General features: G+C 40.0%; 1 protein-coding gene and 1 long non-coding RNA gene across 3 annotated transcripts in view; one reads left to right on the top strand and one right to left on the bottom strand.

Annotated features, from left to right (window-relative positions):
- The window catches only part of COLEC10 (collectin subfamily member 10), a 124,118-nt gene that overhangs the window by 15,220 nt on the left and 91,039 nt on the right, over positions 1–17,859 (top strand). The window lies entirely within an intron of this gene.
- Positions 12,581–16,752, bottom strand: LOC122679028. The gene is made up of 3 exons (XR_006336314.1): positions 16,634–16,752; positions 14,503–14,527; positions 12,581–12,864 (listed from the first exon to the last, which is right to left on the bottom strand). It is a non-coding gene; the product is annotated as an uncharacterized LOC122679028 (long non-coding RNA).

Here is a 17,859-nt window from a genome sequence, read left to right as displayed (position 1 = left end):
GGGTGTCTCATGGGAAGCATTAAGATAGATGTGTGTGTGATGATCTTACACAACTATATAATAAATCCTGGCTGTGTCTTTTAATATCTTTGTGATCTTGAGAAAGTTATTTCAACATTCTGAGCCTCAGTTTCTTCCTGTAAAATGCCCACCTCCACTAAATTGTGATGGTTAAATATCGTGGAAACAGTGTCAGACTTTATTTTTTGGGGCTCCAAAATCACTGCAGATGGTGATTGCAGCCATTAAATTAAAAGACGCTTAGTCCTTGGAAGGAAAGTTATGACCAACCTAGATAGCATATTAAAAAGCAGAGACATAACTGCCAACAAAGGTCTGTCTACTCAAGGCTATGGTTTTTCCAGTGGTCATGTATGGATGTGAGAATTGGACTGTGAAGAAAGCTGAGCGCCGAAGAATTGATGCTTTTGAACTGTGGTGTTGGAGAAGACTCTTGAGAGTCCCTTGGACTGGAGGGAGATCCAACCAGTCCATCCTAAAGGAGATCAGTCCTGGGTGTTCATTTGAAGGACTGATGCTGAAGCTGAAACTCCAATACTTTGGCCACCTGATGCGAAGAGTTGACTCATTTGAAAAGACCCTGATGCTGGGAGGGATTGGGGCAGGAGGAGAAGAGGCCGAAAGAGAATAAGATGGCTGGATGGCATTACCGACTCGATGGGCATGAATTTGAGTAAACTCTGGGAGTTGGTGATGGACAGGGAGGCCTGGCGTGCTGCAATTCATGGGGTCGCAAAGAGTCGGACAGGACTGAACAACTGAACTGAACTGAACTGAATAGGTACTCGACATTTCCTCCCTCCCTGCCTTCCTCCCTTTTTTCCTTCCTTCCTTCCTAATTAAGCAAGAGTGAAAAGAAGTGGCTTCAGTTAGTAAAATCTAATTAGCAAATTCATTGAGCACTAACTTGGAATTCCTGAATACAAACACACACAGTGTTCCAATAGCCTCCTTAGGGTAGTGCCTTTCCTACCCTGATACATGCTCCTGCCAACATTCAACCTTAAAATTCACCTTTGAGATTCATTTCAATAAAACACAGACAAGCGAGGGAGGGAGGGGGCACCAGTGGCTCAGAACCTACCATGCAGATCCCTTCCCCCTTAAGAACAGATTTGTGGGCTGCTAGAATAAAGCCTATAGAAAGGACAGATTCAGGGGGCACAGCACAAATGGGGATCTGACTTTGATTTCCTGCTCTACTCCTTTGAGAAGCTGGGTAAATCACCTTTGATTTGCTTATCTGTGGATTAAGGATTAAACCCACTTCAAGAAGTCTGTGTTTTGGCTCTTGCTTGATGATTGTAAAGTAGTTTAACTCAGAAATGAAGCAAAGAAAGCTTAGCTTTTCAGTGCTATCTTTATCAAAGTTAGTAAAAAAAAAAAAGAAAAAAAAAAAAGTAACTCTAGGGCACATAGTATGTGCTAGGGAGTTATCTAATCCTCACAACTACCTATGATATAGGCATACTATCCTTTTACCTTTTCCAAATGAAGAAATGGAGGCATAAAAAGTTAAGTAACACGTCTAAAGATGGTTGTGTTGAAATCTGATTCCAGGAAATTGGCCCTCAGAGATTTTGTGCTTAACCATTATGCTCTACTGTTGAATTTGGCAAGTGGGTTTAGCAACTCTTAATTAAAAGGTAACACATCTCAAGAAAATGTACTGCATTTTCTGAGAAATTTTTGTTGCATATTGTGTCTGTGGTAAAGTCTTATTTGGCATGGCAGAGTGTAAAATTGGCCAAATATTTCTCAAGATGTTGGTCTTATAAAAAGAAAACATTTTCCCATATTTTATAGTTATATATTCTTCTTTTGCCAAGATAAATCCCATAGAAGAGGTGTTTTCTACATAAGGTATGAGAACTCCAAAGGTGTGCACAGAGAAATTCTTGGAAGTACAAAAAGAAATACTAGATCATTTATTTTATCTCATTTCTTCATTGTTAATTATTTCTGATAAACAATATATTATTTTTAAATAAGCAATATATTATTACAGTTCTTCTATGTGATTTATAAATTCACATTATACTTATATTAGAGATTAATCCTCAATAATATTTTTTCTGAATATTACAACAAGTTTGGAGGCCCTGAAATTTAGGAAACTATCTTTAATGCTTTACTGTGGTGAATCAATTTACACTTTCACAGGATCATTTAAGTTGTCTTCTCAACAATCACTGGATTTATGAGCAATATCAAAACTATCAATATGTCTGAGGTATTCAGCATAATACAAAATTTTCAGGTTTCTACCATAGAATCTAATGCATACTAAACTCTCAAAGAATATTGAAGGAAGGAAGAAAGAGAAAGGGAGGGAAGAAGGAGAAAGAGAGAAAAGAGAAAGGGAGAGGTGACCTCTTTTTACACAATATTTCATCTGTAAGATCACAGATTTTGTAAACAGTCTTGATGTTTTCCCCACAGCTAGGAAACTCTTTTCATAAGAACCACAGATTATTCTTGTGTTCACCCTATCACAATGTTAATCTTAAATTGAACAAATTTAGGGTTTGCTGAGAGTTGAGGTAAGCATTTGCACACCGCTGAGGATATGGAACTTAGCACTCAACAAATTTCTATTTAGTGAATAAAAGTTTATCTCCTATTTCAGTTCAGTTCAGTTCAGTCGCTCAGTCATGTCCGACTCTGTGACTCCACGGACTGCAGCACGCCAGGCCTCCCTGTCCATCACCAACTCCTGGAGCTTACTCAAACTCATGTCCATCTAGTTGGTGATGCCATCCAGCCATCTCATCCTTTGTCGTCCCCTTCTCCTCCTGCCTTCAATCTTTCCCAGCATCAGGGTCTTTTCAAATGAGTCAGTTCTTCACATCAGGTGGCCAAAGTATTGGAGTTTCAGCTTCAGCGTCACTCCTTTCAATGAACACCCAGGACTGATCTCCTTTGGGATGGACTGGTTGGATCTCCTTGCTGTTTAATGTGTGCTAACTATGTAATGGGCAGTGTTGCAGGCTTTACACATATTATTTCCTTCAAGCCTCACAACATCATTAGAAATCTAGTTCTATTAACCTTGCCTTTGTTGTTCAATTGCTCAGTCATGTCCAACTCTATGACCCCATGGACTGCAGCATGCCAGGTCTCCCCGTCCTTCACCATTTCCCAGAGCTTGCTCAAACTCATGTCCATTGAGTCAGTGATGCCATCCAACCATCTCATCCTCTATCGTCTCCTTCTCCTCCTGCCTTCAATCTTTCCCAGCATCAAGGTCTTTTCCAATGAGTCAGCTCTTTGCATCAGGTTGCTAAAGTATTGGAGCTTCAGCTTTAGCATCAATCCTTCCAATGAATATTCAGAATTGATTTCATTTAGGATTTGAACTGCAAGGATCTCCTTGCAGTTCAAGGGACTCTCAAGCATCTTCTCCAACACCACAGTTCAAAGGCATCCGTTTTTTGGTGCTCAGCATTTTTTATGGTCCAACTCTCACATTCATACATGACTTTGACTAGACAGACCTTTGTAGGCAAATTAATATCTCAGCTTTTTAATATGCTGTCTAGGTTGGTCATAGTTTTTCTTCCAAGGAGCAAGCATCTTTTAATTTCATGAATGCAGTCACCATCTGCAGTGATTTTGGAGCCCCCCAAAAATAAAATCTGTCACTGATTCCATTGTTTCCCCATCTATTTGCCATGAAGTGATGGGACCAGATGCCATGATCTTCATTTTTTGAATGTTGAATTGTGAGCCAGGTTTTTCACTCTCCTCTTCCACTTTCATCAAGAAGCTCTTTAGTTCCTCTTCATTTTCTCCATTAGAGTGGTGTCATCTGCATGTCTGAGGTTATTGATATTTCTCCCAGCAATCTTGATTCCAGCTTGTGCTTCGTCCAGACTGGCATTTCGCATGATGTACTCTGCATATAAGTTAAATGAGTAGGGTGACAATATTCAGCCTTGATGTACTCCTTTCCCAATTTGGAACCAATCTGTTGTTCCAGGTCTGGTCATAACTATTGCTTCTTGCCCTGCATACAGATTTCTCAGGAGGCAGGTTAGGAGGTTTGGTATTCCCATTTCTTTAAGAATTTTTCACAGTTTGTTGTTATCCACACAGTCAAAGCCTGGCATAATCAATAAAACAGAAGTAGATGTTTTTCTGGAGCTCCCTTGCTTTTTCCATGATCCAGCAGATGTTGACAATTCGATCTCTGGTTCTTCTTCCTTCTCTAAATCCTGTTTGAATATCTGGACGTTCTTGGTTCATGTACTGTTGAAGCCTGGCTTGGAGAATTTTGAGCATTACTTTACTAGCGTGTGAGATGAGCATAATTGTGTGGTAGTTTGAACATTCTTTGACTTTGCCTTTCTTTGGAATTGGAATTAAAAATTGACCTTTTTAGTCCTGTACTAAAACTGTACTAAAACTCCAATGCTGAGTTTTCCAAATTTGCTGGCATGTTGAGTGCAGCACTTTCACAGCATCATCTTTTAGGATTTGAAATAGCTCAGCTGGTATTCCATCACCTCCACTAGCTTTGTTCGTAATGTTGTGAAGTAATTAGCCTCCAACTAGTAATGATACTTCTTAAGGCCTACTTGACTTCACAACCCAGGATGTCTGACTCTAAGTGAGTGATCACACCATCATGGTTGTCTGGGTGATTAAGATCTTTTCTGTATAGTTCTGTGTATTCTTTCCTCCTCTTCTTAATATCTTCTGCTTCTGATAGGTCCATACCATCTCTGTCCTTTATTGTGTCCATCTTTGCATGAAATGTTCCCTTGGTTTCTCTAATTTTCTTGAAGAGATCTCTAGTCTTTCCCATTCTATTGTTTTCCTCTATTTCTTTGCATTGTTCACTGAGGAAGGTTTTCATTTCCCTCCTTACTATTGTTTGGAATCTGCATTCAGATGGGTTTATCTTTCCTTATCTGCTTTGCCTTTCACTTATCTCTTTTCTCAGCTATTTGTAAAGGCCTCCTCAGACAACCATTTTGCATTTTTCTTTTCTTTTTCTTAGGGATGGTCTTGATCACTGCCTCCTGTACAATGTTATGAACCCCGTCCATAGTTCTTCAAGCACTGTGTCTATCAGATCTAATCCCTTGAATTTATTTGTCACTTCCATTGTATAATTGTAAGGGATTTGATTTAGGTCTTACCTGAATAGCCTAGTGGTTTTTCCTACTTTTTTCAATTTAAGTCTGAATTTGGCAATAAGGAGTTCATGATCTGAGCCAAGTCAGCTCCTGGTCTTGTTTTTCCTGACTGTATACAACTTCTCCATCTTTGCCTGCAAAGAATATAATCAATCTGATTGCAGTATTGACCATTGGTGATGTCCATGTGTAGACTCATTGCTCATGTTGTTGGAAGAGGATGTTTACTATGACCAGTAGGATCTCTTGGCAAAACTCTGTTCACCTTTGCCCTGGTTCATTTTGTACTCCAAGGCCAAACTTGCCTGTTACTCCAGGTATATCTTGACTTCCTACATTTGCATTCCAGTCCCCAATAATGAAAAGGGCATCTTTTTTTGGTGTTAGGTTTTAGAAGGTCTTGTAGGTATTTAAAGAACTGTTCAACTTTAGCTTCTTCAGCATTAGTGGTTGGGGCATAACTTGGATTACTGTGATATTGAATGGTTTGCCTTGGAAACAAACAGAGACCTTTTGTCATTTTTCAGATTGCACCCAAGTACTGCATTTAGGACTCACTTTACAGGTGAGAAAATGAAGACCAGAGCAAGTAAGTAACTTGCCCAGTGTCACACAGTTAGTGGCAGATGCAAGATGTACACACACATAGTCTGGCTTTCAAACCCTTGCTCTGAAGTCACTACACTACTACCCAGGAACGCTCCCATCTCTTCCCTCTCATATTTTAAACTTCTTTCCCCCTTTAAGGATACCTTGGAGTTTCACTGTATTATACTTATGTTGCACTTTGCAAGCTAAAGAGGAGGGGTAATGCCATGGGAGATTTCCAAGAGTACTAAGAAAAAATTAGTTAAAGCCAATACCTCTGGTATTATGAGGGATGTTATCATGGTAATCCACATCTTATGTTGTTTTAACACTTCAGTTATCAAAGTAGGCATAAAAAACACTTTTATATTGAACATTTAAATGTTCAAAAATATTTTCCCATTTCTGACAAGGAAAGAAATTTTGATGTAAGATCTAGCCATAGTCACAAAGCTAAGGAATGAATGTGTATCCTCCAATGTTTGGTCTTGGGCCCTATAAATAATTGATCGAACTGATACCCTTTTGCAATGGGCAATTTAGATGAGTAATTGCTCTCAGAACTATACAAATAACAATTCCTTGCATTTTTACTGAGCCAGATTGGCAAGTAGGGTCCACAGTAGCTGTGACTTTTTGGTGGTAGTCAGCTGGGTTGAGAGGGATGCTGAGGCTCTGTCAAAATAAATGATTGATTAGTCATGGCTTTCACTGGTACATGTGTAGTGATTGAGGGAAATTTTTCAGCTATTCACTGGACCTCTTACTGAGATTTATTTTTTAGAATTTGTTGTCTTATTTGTTGCATCTTCCAGACAGAGTTATCCCTTTAGTGATTTTACAACCTTATAGTCATAGTTCTGTGATTTTATATTAATAGCTGTATAAATATCTAATGATATTTTTCTCATTCTCACTCTTGAAATCAGAGACCTTGTGTATCTGGGTATTTCTTCAGTCTGACACAAATCCTGGCAGATTGTTGGACTCAGTACATTGTTATTGAGGATTTACGGCTAAAAGTGATTTTGTGGGATGAACATGATTAGTCATCTATTTGAGAAAACTGAGATTTCTGTGAAAGCCATCTTGAATTGATACAGAGTTAAGGAGGTTTTCCTCTGACCTGTCTCTTAAGATGTAAATAACTTACTTCATGACCACTCGGACTTTCGAAAGCCATTAGTATTCTAAGAGAGGACAGAAGTGTTCTGAAGTTGCTCCCTCTAACTGACCTACTATACTTTGTTTGGAATTAAACTGCCTGTGTTTCCTGCAAACTTCATCAGTTCTCTACAGACATGAAAAGAAATCGTTTCCACCAAGCCATCTTGCTAAGAGACCTTTACTAAAATTGTCCTGAAGAAGAAATTATTCTTCACCCTTGGGGTCACTTGGTAGCTAAAACAGACTTCTCCTTTTTCTTTTAATCTGTTCTACTTCACTGCCTTCTTTTTTGTGTGTTCTTGAAGGTATTGCCTTATTTACTTTGATGGTTTCTCAACTAATTGAATACAGCAGTGAGTCCTTTCTTCCTTGACTCTTTTGGATGTTTCTATTTCCCCAAGGGGAAGGGTCCCCATCAGATAGCTTGACTTTGAGCTACTTGCATATTGAAACTACTTTAAAAGTTATTGTTATTTATGAGGCTGTTAAAAGTTTGCACATTTGGCTGAAACAGAGAGCGCTGGAGTGATACCAGCCTTAGCTTGTGATGGTAGATTTCCTAATTCATAGGCAGGGGGAATAGTGCCTAAAAACAAAAAGATGGATATATCTTGTGGCTTCATATTTAGCTCTCTGTGTGTTGTAGTCAAAAGGGTCCTAATATGATTTAAAATAATAATAATAAACGGTGGACTTATTTGCAAAGCAGAAATAGAGACATACACATAGAGAACAAATGTACGGATACCAAGGAGGGAAAAGGCAGGGATGAATTTGGAGGTTGGGATCAACATATATACACTATTAGGTATAAAAGAGATAACTAACGAGAACCTACTGTATAGCACTGGGAACTCTACTCAGCGCTCTATGGTGACCTAAATGGGAAGGAAATCCAGAAAAGAGGGGATGTATGTGTACATACAGCTGATTCACTTTACAGTGCAGCAGAAACTAACACAACACTGCAAGGAATCTCCACTCCAACAAAAACTAAACAACAACAACAAAAGCAACTAAGAAAATATTTGCATAAGAAGGTAAAGAGCATGAGCTAAGTCCAAGTGAGACGGAAACTCTACTGAAGAGAAAGAAGTAATTGTCTTAGAACCAAATCCTCACTTCTGACACAGAGTTGACTTGTTTCTGACCCCATAGTTACCAAATATTTTCTGATACTTCAATATGTGTGCGCTTGTGTATAGACACACATAACCCCCAGAAAAGGAAAATCTCCTGTAGTCGGTCATCATAGTATATATTTTGCGACTCCATTTCCTCCATCCTCATCTACCTAATCCACTGTATGAAATGCTTTCAAAAACGTGTTCATCACGATAAAGATTTTATTTGACAAGCTATAAAATCTTAAGAAAAGACTCCCACTCCCTTCTCCTTGGGCACCCTGACTGGTATCCTGTGACTCTCCAGGACTCAGGATTTTCCAAGAGTCTATGTTTAGTATGCAGTATGAGTAATGAATCATAGTGTCCACCTGTCAGTGTCATAAACAGATGGTATAAATATGCTTGCATAATGTGACTCAAAACACATCTCCAGTTTTAGCTGGAGTTCAAACAGTATTCGCAGTTCCAAGAAACCTGTGGCTTGCGACTTCCGGGTCAGTGGGAGGAGAATGCCGGAAAAGGGAAAGTGGGTTCCCTGTTGCCCGTCTGGCCAGCCTGTCAGCACAGTGCCAGGGCCCCCGGGAGATGGTCAGGTGAGAGAGGAGTGACAGGAAAGCCTGTTTTCCATTTGCTCCTGAAGCCATTCATTTTAAGGACTCCCAAGAAATTGGTCCTTGGAGCCTATGGGAATGGGTGGCATCATACACGCTCCTCCCTCTTCCTGGAAGGTCTTTCCCTCCTTTCCACCCCCTCCTGGTTTTTTCTTTTTCTTTTCTTTTTTTATTTGCCTCGCCGCCCTGTTTGTTTCTACTGTCACTCATCAGGTCCCAGCTTCAAAGTTTTCTCCTGCGGGAGGGGAGGTCTTTCCAGCCTGAGGACACACAGATGACACGCAGGAGGGGGATCCTCTAGGGCAGGCGTGGTGCTGCCTCCACATTGATGAGTGCCCGACACTGGGCACGGCAGTGCTTGGCATTGAACAGGTAGCGTTCATTTGAAGACGTAACCCAAGAAGCAAACTACTAATAAAGCTAAGCAGCCCAGTTAAAATTTCAGTGCCATGCTATCTGACTTCTTAAAAAGTGATAAGAATTGACCTTGAAAAAAAAAAAAAAGGTAGGGGGAGAAAGAGCAAAGGAAACTGAGTTATCATTGATCCTGTGAGGTTTCATTCATTCCTCACTGTGTCTCTCTTACGATAGGGAAATGAAGTATTCTATCCTCTTCGAAGTCTTGTCTGACCTCCTGAGACAGGCAGTAGCCTTCTGTTCTATGATCACACAGCCCTGGTTGATAGTCCGGCTTCTTTATCTCCTTTTATTCTGCCCTATAGGTCTTCTGGATAGCGCTAGAGGTAAAGAAGACGCCTGCTTATGCAGGAGACAAGGGTTGGATCCCTGGGTTGGAAAGATCCCTTGGAGCAGGAAATGACAACCCACTGCAGTATTCTTCCCTGGAAAATCCCATGGACAGAGGAGCCTGGCAAGCTACGGTCTGTGGGGTCACAAAGAGTCAGACACGACTGAGCGACTGCACACACACACACACTAGGTCACCAGCTACTTACAGTTCTGAGCTGGGTCTCTGGTTCTTTTGCCTCATGCCTCATTCTACCTTTCCTAGGATCTAACATATTACTTAGCACAGGGTAAGCACTCAGATTTGCTGAAATGATTAAATGTTGGTGCAAAACATAGAACATTTATTCATTTAACCAACAGTCAATAAATATTTATTGAGAACCCAACTGTTTACCAGATACTGTTTTCAGTGCTTGGAATACATGAATTAAAAATTCCCTACTCAAATAAACATTTTAGAAGGTTTTAACTTTTCCAAAAACTGCAATAATGGTTTCTGGGTTTGTTTTGTAACTGTGTTTACCTAAGAGATGCACACAGATACCTCGTACAAGTTGCAAATTGTTGTTGTTTAGTCTCTCAGTCATGTCCAACTCTTTGCGACCCTATGGAAGCATGCCAGGCTTCCCTGTCCTTCACCATCTCCCAGAGTTTGTTAAACACTAGGTGTTAAATTCCAAGGTTGTGATTAAGAGTTGAGCTTAACATCAATTAAGGGGGATTAATTGATTAACATCAATTAATATCTCTTCAATTATGGGGGAACCTAGTACCCTGAAGCTGTGCAGTCACAATACAAAATGGTAGCTAAGTTAGCCAATCGTGTTAGTGTTAGTTGCTCAGTCATGCGTGACTCTTCGTGACCCTATGGAGTGGAACCCGCCAGACTCCTCTGTCCATGGGATTTTCCAAGTAAAAATATTGGAGTGGGTTGCGATTTCCTTTTCCAAAGTTAGCAAATAATTCCTGTATTTACCAATGTTACCATGGGCATGGATGTCAGTATAGTGGTGAACATTCTTTTCACTTTTTCATTGTAAGCATCCTATAAAGTTCTGAAGGTTAAAAGGCTAGCCATATTGAACTGGTTCCAAAAATTGCACTTAATTAAATTTTATTTTTTAAAAAGCACCTAGTCCTTCTTAAGAGACTAATCTTCTTTTGAGTGTGTTTAAATCAAATTCACCTAGGAACAGATATTTTTGTAGGTTTGTTTTAAGCTAGAATCATTAAAAATGCACAAGAATCTCAGGCTGTGCAATCTCTATCTTTTCTAATGATGCTACTTTAGTTGTAGAGTGTTTAAACAACTAGGACTTGCTCATTATCAGTCATTTTGACATTGTGGATGATATACAGAATATAGCAATTCATGTCAATTATTATCCACAGTCATAGTTCATTTCTGAACTAGTAAGCAAGAATTTTAGAAGCAAACTTTCAATGTTAATTGGAAAATCAATAAACTTCTGATGGAATGATCTTTGTGCCTTCTATTTCCCTAATTTTAGAAGCTGCCTCAATTTAAATCCATGGGGTTAGCCCCATTAATATTGTTTTGGGGACAGGCAGATGGTGACTTTTTATTCTTCTATCCTGTCAAAGGGAAATGGATCACATTACTTCCAGATTTATACCAACAGAACTTAACATTTCATGAAGGGCTTTGCAGCACCGCAGACTTCATAAACAGTTTCTCTCATTTGTTCCTGCAGATAAAGTTCTGTAGGCCCCACAGATGAAGAGCAGTAGCAATTATATCTAAGATGGGGACTCTCTGAGGAGTTTGTGTGCTCAGTCACTCAGTCATGTCCCACTCTTTGCAACCCCATGGACTGTAGCCCACCAGGCTCCTCTGTCCATGGGATTTCCCAGGCATGAATACTGGAATGGGTTGCCTTTACCATCTCTAGGGGATCTTCCTGACCCAGGGATCGATCCTGTGTCTCTTACATCTCTTGCATTGGCAGGCAGAATCTTTATCACTAGCACCACCTGGGATGCACCTAAGGAGTTTAGGGACAGGAAATGAATGTCCTCTACAATCAAAACATAGGGTCTGGAGGAATTACTCCTTTTGGAGCTGGTGGAGGCTGAAGGCTTCCATCTGGAGAGAAATGGAATAGGCAGAGTTTGGTCCTGGGTGAGTCTGCATCTCAGGTCAAGGCCTTAGATATCCCACAGACTTGTTGAACACCACCCCTTTATGTTCCTGGAAAGACCCATCTTTAACAAGATTGTGAAATAACATTGTTCTTTTCTGGTCTACTTTCTCTTTCCAGATCCGTCAATGCAACATAGTAGAAATATGACTAGAATTAAATTCTAAACCCAGTTTTGAGCCTAGCTCTGTCATTTACCAGTGATATAACTTGGGGAAATCAATATACATATTATGAGGCAATATGTTTCTCTGTACTATGCAGCCAACAACACATAATCCGCCAGTTGCTGGGAGGATTACATAGGTGGATGCATGTAAAACAGCTCAGTCCTCTGAGAAGCACTCTGTGTACTTGATTATTATTACCCTTAAAGCTGGCTTTGGGACAAAAATGGCAAGACCATCTCATGGTTAGTATTGCTCCCTCTGACAATCATCTTGCTCAAATGCCAAGATTCCTCTCACTTCTGTCCCAGCAACATCCAAATAGAATATCTTGATGTTTTGAAGAAAAATAAAAGCTGTAACTGTCAGAACTGTAATGGAATTGTCAACAGCCTCATAAATTTATCAGCCTCATAAATTGTGAACCGAGTACAGGTTCTGTTTGTTCTGTGACAACTTAATTGCTGGCCATTTTTTTTTAAGGAGAGCAAATGAAAAACAAAAAAACTCCGAGTGTGTCCCACTTCCATACAGACGGGCCTCTCCTACAGTCAAGCAGTTATAACCCCTTAAACTTTTTATTTCCCATCTAAGTCTGTGTGGGATGAAACAACAAAGATACAAGAATCTACGTGAAATGTTAGTGTCATATAAAAACTGTTTCAGGGACTTCCTAGCAGTCCAGTGTTTAAGACTCTGCTCCTCCAATGTAGGGGCCACAGGTTCAATTCCTGGTTAGGGAACTGAGATCTCACATGCTGCATGGTGCTGCCAATTTTTTTTTTAATTAAATTAAAAAAAAAAAAGATTTTAGCACTAAGAAGAAAGTGCTTGAGGTGGAGAAGTTAAAGCAGAGTTTATCTTTCATGCAGGGTATTGACATTGGAAAAGGCGGACCATTTTTTTCACATCCTACGTCCAATCTCTCAGGACATTCTTTTGGCTCCTCCTTCAAAATAGATCTAAAAAGTGGTCAAGTGAGAACTTCTTCCCACCTCCTCTTCTTTCACCCTCGTGTGAGCTATAATCACCTATTGCCTGAATCATTGCAGTAGCCTCCTAACCACTCCTTCTCACTGTGGCTTCCTCCTCAGTCTGTTCCCAACTTGGCAGTCAGAGTCATCTTTCTAAAAAGCAAGAAGGATCATAACATTCTTTTGTTAAAAACCCTCTAATGTATTGTAAAGCAATTATCCTTCAATTAAAAATAAGTATATATATTTTAAAAGGTACATGTATAGAGGCATAATGCAGGTCAGTGATTGACTAGGGCTAAAGAAAAAACAACAACAAAAAACCAGTACTCCAATGGCTTACATCTCAGAACGGCACCCCAGTGACTTACATCTCACTGAATAATGCCAAAATCCTGAAAGTGTCAGGAGACCCTCCTTACCCAACTTCTGTCTCTGTGATATTGTCCCCTATTAGTTTTCCCTTGCTCGCTCTGGATTCCTTGATCTTCCTCCTGTTCATTAGGCACTTCCTGCTTGAGGACCTTTGCACTGGCCATCTGCTCTGCTGCAGGCAACGGCTGTCATATACGCTCTTCTCCCAGACACCCACCTTGCACTTACACCTGCTTTAAACCTTTGCCTAAATATTGTTGTCTCAAGAAAATCCATCCAACTACCCTATCTGTTTAAAATCACAAACTGCACACCCACTTCCTGCTTCTCAGTACTGCTGATCCTGCTATATGTTTTTCTGTAGCACTTTCACCATGTAGTATGCCATATATTTTACTTGTTTATTCTGTTTATTATTTATTGCCTGTCTTCCATCCATTTCCCCCATTATCAATTCCAAGAATGTAAGGATTTATGTCTATTTCTTTCGTTTATGTATCCCATTTAGGGAATAAATAAACAGATGATATTCCTGACCAGATATTCTTGAGGGTGGTATTTTCGAGGGACACTTCAGAGACAAGCAGAGAACTGGGAAAAGAGTATTTTTTAAATGCGAGGAAAAAAAGTGATTGAGTTATAGAAGGAGAAATGGTGGGATAGAATTTAATGAACAGAAATAAAACTGAGATTATATATATTCCAGAGGCTGATTTAAATCCCCCAGTTTCTACACATTTTACTATTCAGCTTAGTTCTCTCTTTGTGACTTCTATGAAAATTGGATAATATTCTGGTTTTACATTTTAGTTGTGTGGAAAGAATGGATAACATTTAGTGAAATAAAGCAATGATGTTTCTGTTAGAATGTATATCTCAATCATTATATCTTTCAGCAAAAGCAACATCCCATTCTGTATTTATCTTTTAATCAAGTAATTTGATGTCAAGACATTGGGTGAAAGCTGCAGTTACAGACCTTCATTTGAAGTTGGAGGAATAGCTTTTTGAGAGGCAGGAGTGGGATTTTTGTTGCTGCTTTTGTTTTAAGAGAGAATGTGACAGTTGTGTACTCCCAGCTGCTTTCATTCAGAGCCAGACACTGAAGGTCAAAACCTCACACGGGTGCATATTCCTTCTGGGAAGTCTCATTTGTCAGAAGCACGCTAGTATGATAAGGGCTGGGAGGTGAAGAGTGTATAGTACAGTTCAGATATTAAATTTGCACTGCTGTGAGAAAAAACTGTGACTCTTTCAAGCTTCCTTTTCAAGAAAGTGTTTTAAACTTTATGTTTCCATGCCTCTGGTTGGGTAGGGGCCTGTATTATTAGCTTTTGACAAAAGGCAGAGTTGACGATTACTAACCAGTTACTTCTCACCCATTCCTAGAATATCCTTTGGGACCTTGAGTCTCACCTTTTATGAAGAAAGGCTTCAAGAACTGGAAAAGATAGAAATGGAATAAATTAGGAAAAAAAATTTTTTTAAGTATTTTTAAAGCTTCACCAGAAATTGGGCTTCCCTGATGGCTTAGACAGTAAAGAATCTGCCTGCAATGTGAGAGACCAGGGTTCAGTCCTTGAGTTGGGAAGATCGCCTGGAGAAGGAAGTGGCAGCCCACTCCAGTATTCTTGCCTGGAGAATTCCATGGCCACCTGGCGGGCTACAGTTCATGGGGTAGCAGAGTCAGACACGGCTTAGCAACTTTCACTTTTTGAAATTGGGGGAGATGGCATTTTACTAGTTTTCTTTAATAGGGGGACCCTTTGTAGGGCCTAGATTATATGAGTGACCTTAAATGGGAATATGGCCACAAGGATTGGAATGCCAGAAACTGATTGTTAAGGCTCATCAGCTCTTAGGGGAGAATCACCTCCCCTTCCAACACACAAACACACGTACACACACACACAATGTGCACGCATACACAAATGTGCACACATGCACATCTATAACGTGGTGTTAAGGGTAGTGGGCAGAGTGTCCATCGCTGAATGTCCTAGCTGGCATGAGACTGCCACTGTTCTTGTGTTCTTCTTGTGTTACACTGAGGAGGGGGCGTCATACTGAAGCCTGCTTACATTTTCTTACTTTTTTCAGAAACACGGAGGGTGAGAACAGGCCATCTGATTTACTGAAAGAGAATAATATTAAATTTCTTGCTAAGAGGTTTGGAGATTAAAAGTTCTTCCTGCTAAAATGGTTTAAAAGGGAAATTGAGGAAGGATTTTAGAATTTATCAATTAAGAGTTCTCACACTACTCTTTTTTTTTAAGCCACAAGAGATCTGGGCAAGACCATTGACACATAATCTCTCAACCCAGTTACAGTGAGTTATAGTAAACTGGGAGTTACATGGTTTATCATAACTAACAGATAAAATCCCACTTTCTGTAAGATATCCATACAACTTCAATAACATGTATTTGCATCTACATAGTACCATATCTCAGAGCTCGGTTTCCATTTCAAAGCTTCAGTGTCTATTCCTTCCAGAACATGGAAATTGGGAGGTCATGCATTTGACCTTTGCTTTCCAGAGCTAAATGGAGAGAAAGTGATACTGAAGTATCTGGCAATTCAATCCACTGAGTGGAAAATCTGAAATGTTCCAGGCTTCAACATTTTGTTTTCAAATTTACCACAGAGATTATTTTTTAAAGGTTTAGCTGCTATTGCCTCTATTACATAATGCTTGGTACTGCACGCTGCTGAGAATAAATGAGCACAAACATCAGCATTTCAAACATGGTTTCTGTGCTCTGTGGGTTCGTGGGAACTACTTTCTGTGGTTATTTCTCCAGGCCACCCACCCCTGTGGCCTTAGGTCAGGAACTTCTTACCTGAAACTTGGCTTCCAAAAAATCGACAAATACGGGCACCAGGCCCAAAGTGACCAACCACGCGGCTTGACCACATCACAGGGAGGGGTTTGAGGATTCAGTTTTGGGAACCTCCAGTTCTTGAGAAAGGAGAAGATGTGGTGTGAATGACTGTTCACAGAACCTCAGACGTTGGCTTAAGATTCCTTGCTGTTGCTGTTCCATCGCTAAGTCGTGTCCTACTCTTTGCGACCCTATGGACTGTAGCCCGCCAGGCTACTCTGTCCCTGGGGTTTTCCAAGCAAGAACACTGGAGTGGGTTGCCTGTTTTCTACTCCAGGGGATCTTTCCAACCCAGAGATCGAACCCATGTCTCCTGCGTTTCCTGCCTTGGCAGGCGGATTCCTTACCACTGTGCCACCTTATTACAAACGATGTTACTCCAGAATCCCTGTGCTTACGCAGAAGACATAGACCGAGCTCAGCCTTCACAGATGAACAATGTTAGAAAATACCAAGTCTCCATCCTGGCTCCCTTGAAAGCCAATCTCCTTGACAGCATAGTTTACGATAACTCCTCAACCTTATGTTCTTTCATCTCATTCTCTCATCATCCTGTTCTTTCCATAACACAGTAGTATAGTTCATGACTGCACTGCGTCATGTCAACAGACCTCACTTGGATTGCTCAAACTATCCCATTGCCAGAGTCAGTGGACACTTACCAGTCCTTATTCCATTTAGTCTTTCTTTAGTGCTTGATGTAGTTGACTAATTCTTATTTCTAGTCAACTAGAAATGGTCTCCTTTCTTGATTTTGACAACACATAGCTCAGCATCTTCTCAATTCTCTTCTTTTCAAGAATAATTTTATTGAATGACTTTTCTGCATCATGAAGTAATACAAAAAGTAGAAGTCAAAAAAAAAAGTAGAAGTCATAATGTGTTCATTTATTAATCATTTTTTTTGCAGTCCTGGACATTGCCCTACGGTCTTTGATTTTGCAGAGGTACATAGAAAAGTGTTTTAAACCATGGCTATTACACCAGTCCAATTGAATCCCAATGCTATCCCTGTCATTTGTTGGCTGTTTAGAAGAGAGTTCTGAGAGGGTACTCTGAGATGAAGATCAGTGTAGGATGTTTATTAAGGAGTGCTCTTGAGATCAAAGCTGTGGGGGTTAAGGAGGGAAGCAGCATTGGACAAAAAAAGAAGTAGAGCTATGTAGACTCCTGTCAAACCAGACTTGTGGAGTTGTCTGAAGCTGATCTCACATGCTAGCAAAGTAATGCTCAAAATTCTCCAAGCGAGGCTTCAATAGTACGTGAACCGAGAACTTACAGATGTTCAAACTGGATTTAGAAAAGGCAGAAGAAACAGAGATCAAGTTGCCAACATCTGTTGAATCATAGAAAAAGCAAGAAAGTTCCAGAAAAAAACGTGTGCTTCTGCTTTATTGACTATACCAAAGTCTTTGACTGTGTGGCTCACAACAAACTGAAAAATTCTTCAAGAGATGGCAATACCAGACCACCTTACCTGCCTCCTGAGAAATTTGCATGCAAGTCAAGAAGCAACAGTTAGAACCAGACATGGAACAACAGACTGGTTCCAAATTGGGAAAGGAGTATGTCAAGGCTGTATGTTGTCACCCTGCTTATTTAACTTATTTGCAGAGTATGTCATACAAAATGTCAGGCTGGATGAAGTACAAGCTGGAATCAAGATTGCTGGGAGAAATATCAATAACTTCAGATGTGCAGATGACCACACCCTTATGGAATGAAGCGAAGAGGAATTAAAAAGAGCCTCTTGATTAAAGTGAAAGAGGAGACTGAAAAAGCTGGCTTAAAAGTCAGCATTCAAAAAACTAAGATCATGGCATCTAGCCCCATCACTTCATGGCAAATAGATGGGGAAACAATGGAAACAGTGAGAGACTTTATTTTC

This window comes from Cervus elaphus, chromosome 21 (genome assembly GCF_910594005.1).
Source record: "Cervus elaphus chromosome 21, mCerEla1.1, whole genome shotgun sequence".
Classification (NCBI taxonomy): Eukaryota; Metazoa; Chordata; class Mammalia; order Artiodactyla; family Cervidae; genus Cervus; species Cervus elaphus.
The sequence above is the reverse complement of the archived record's forward strand: the minus strand, read 5'-3'. Positions and strand labels throughout refer to the sequence as shown.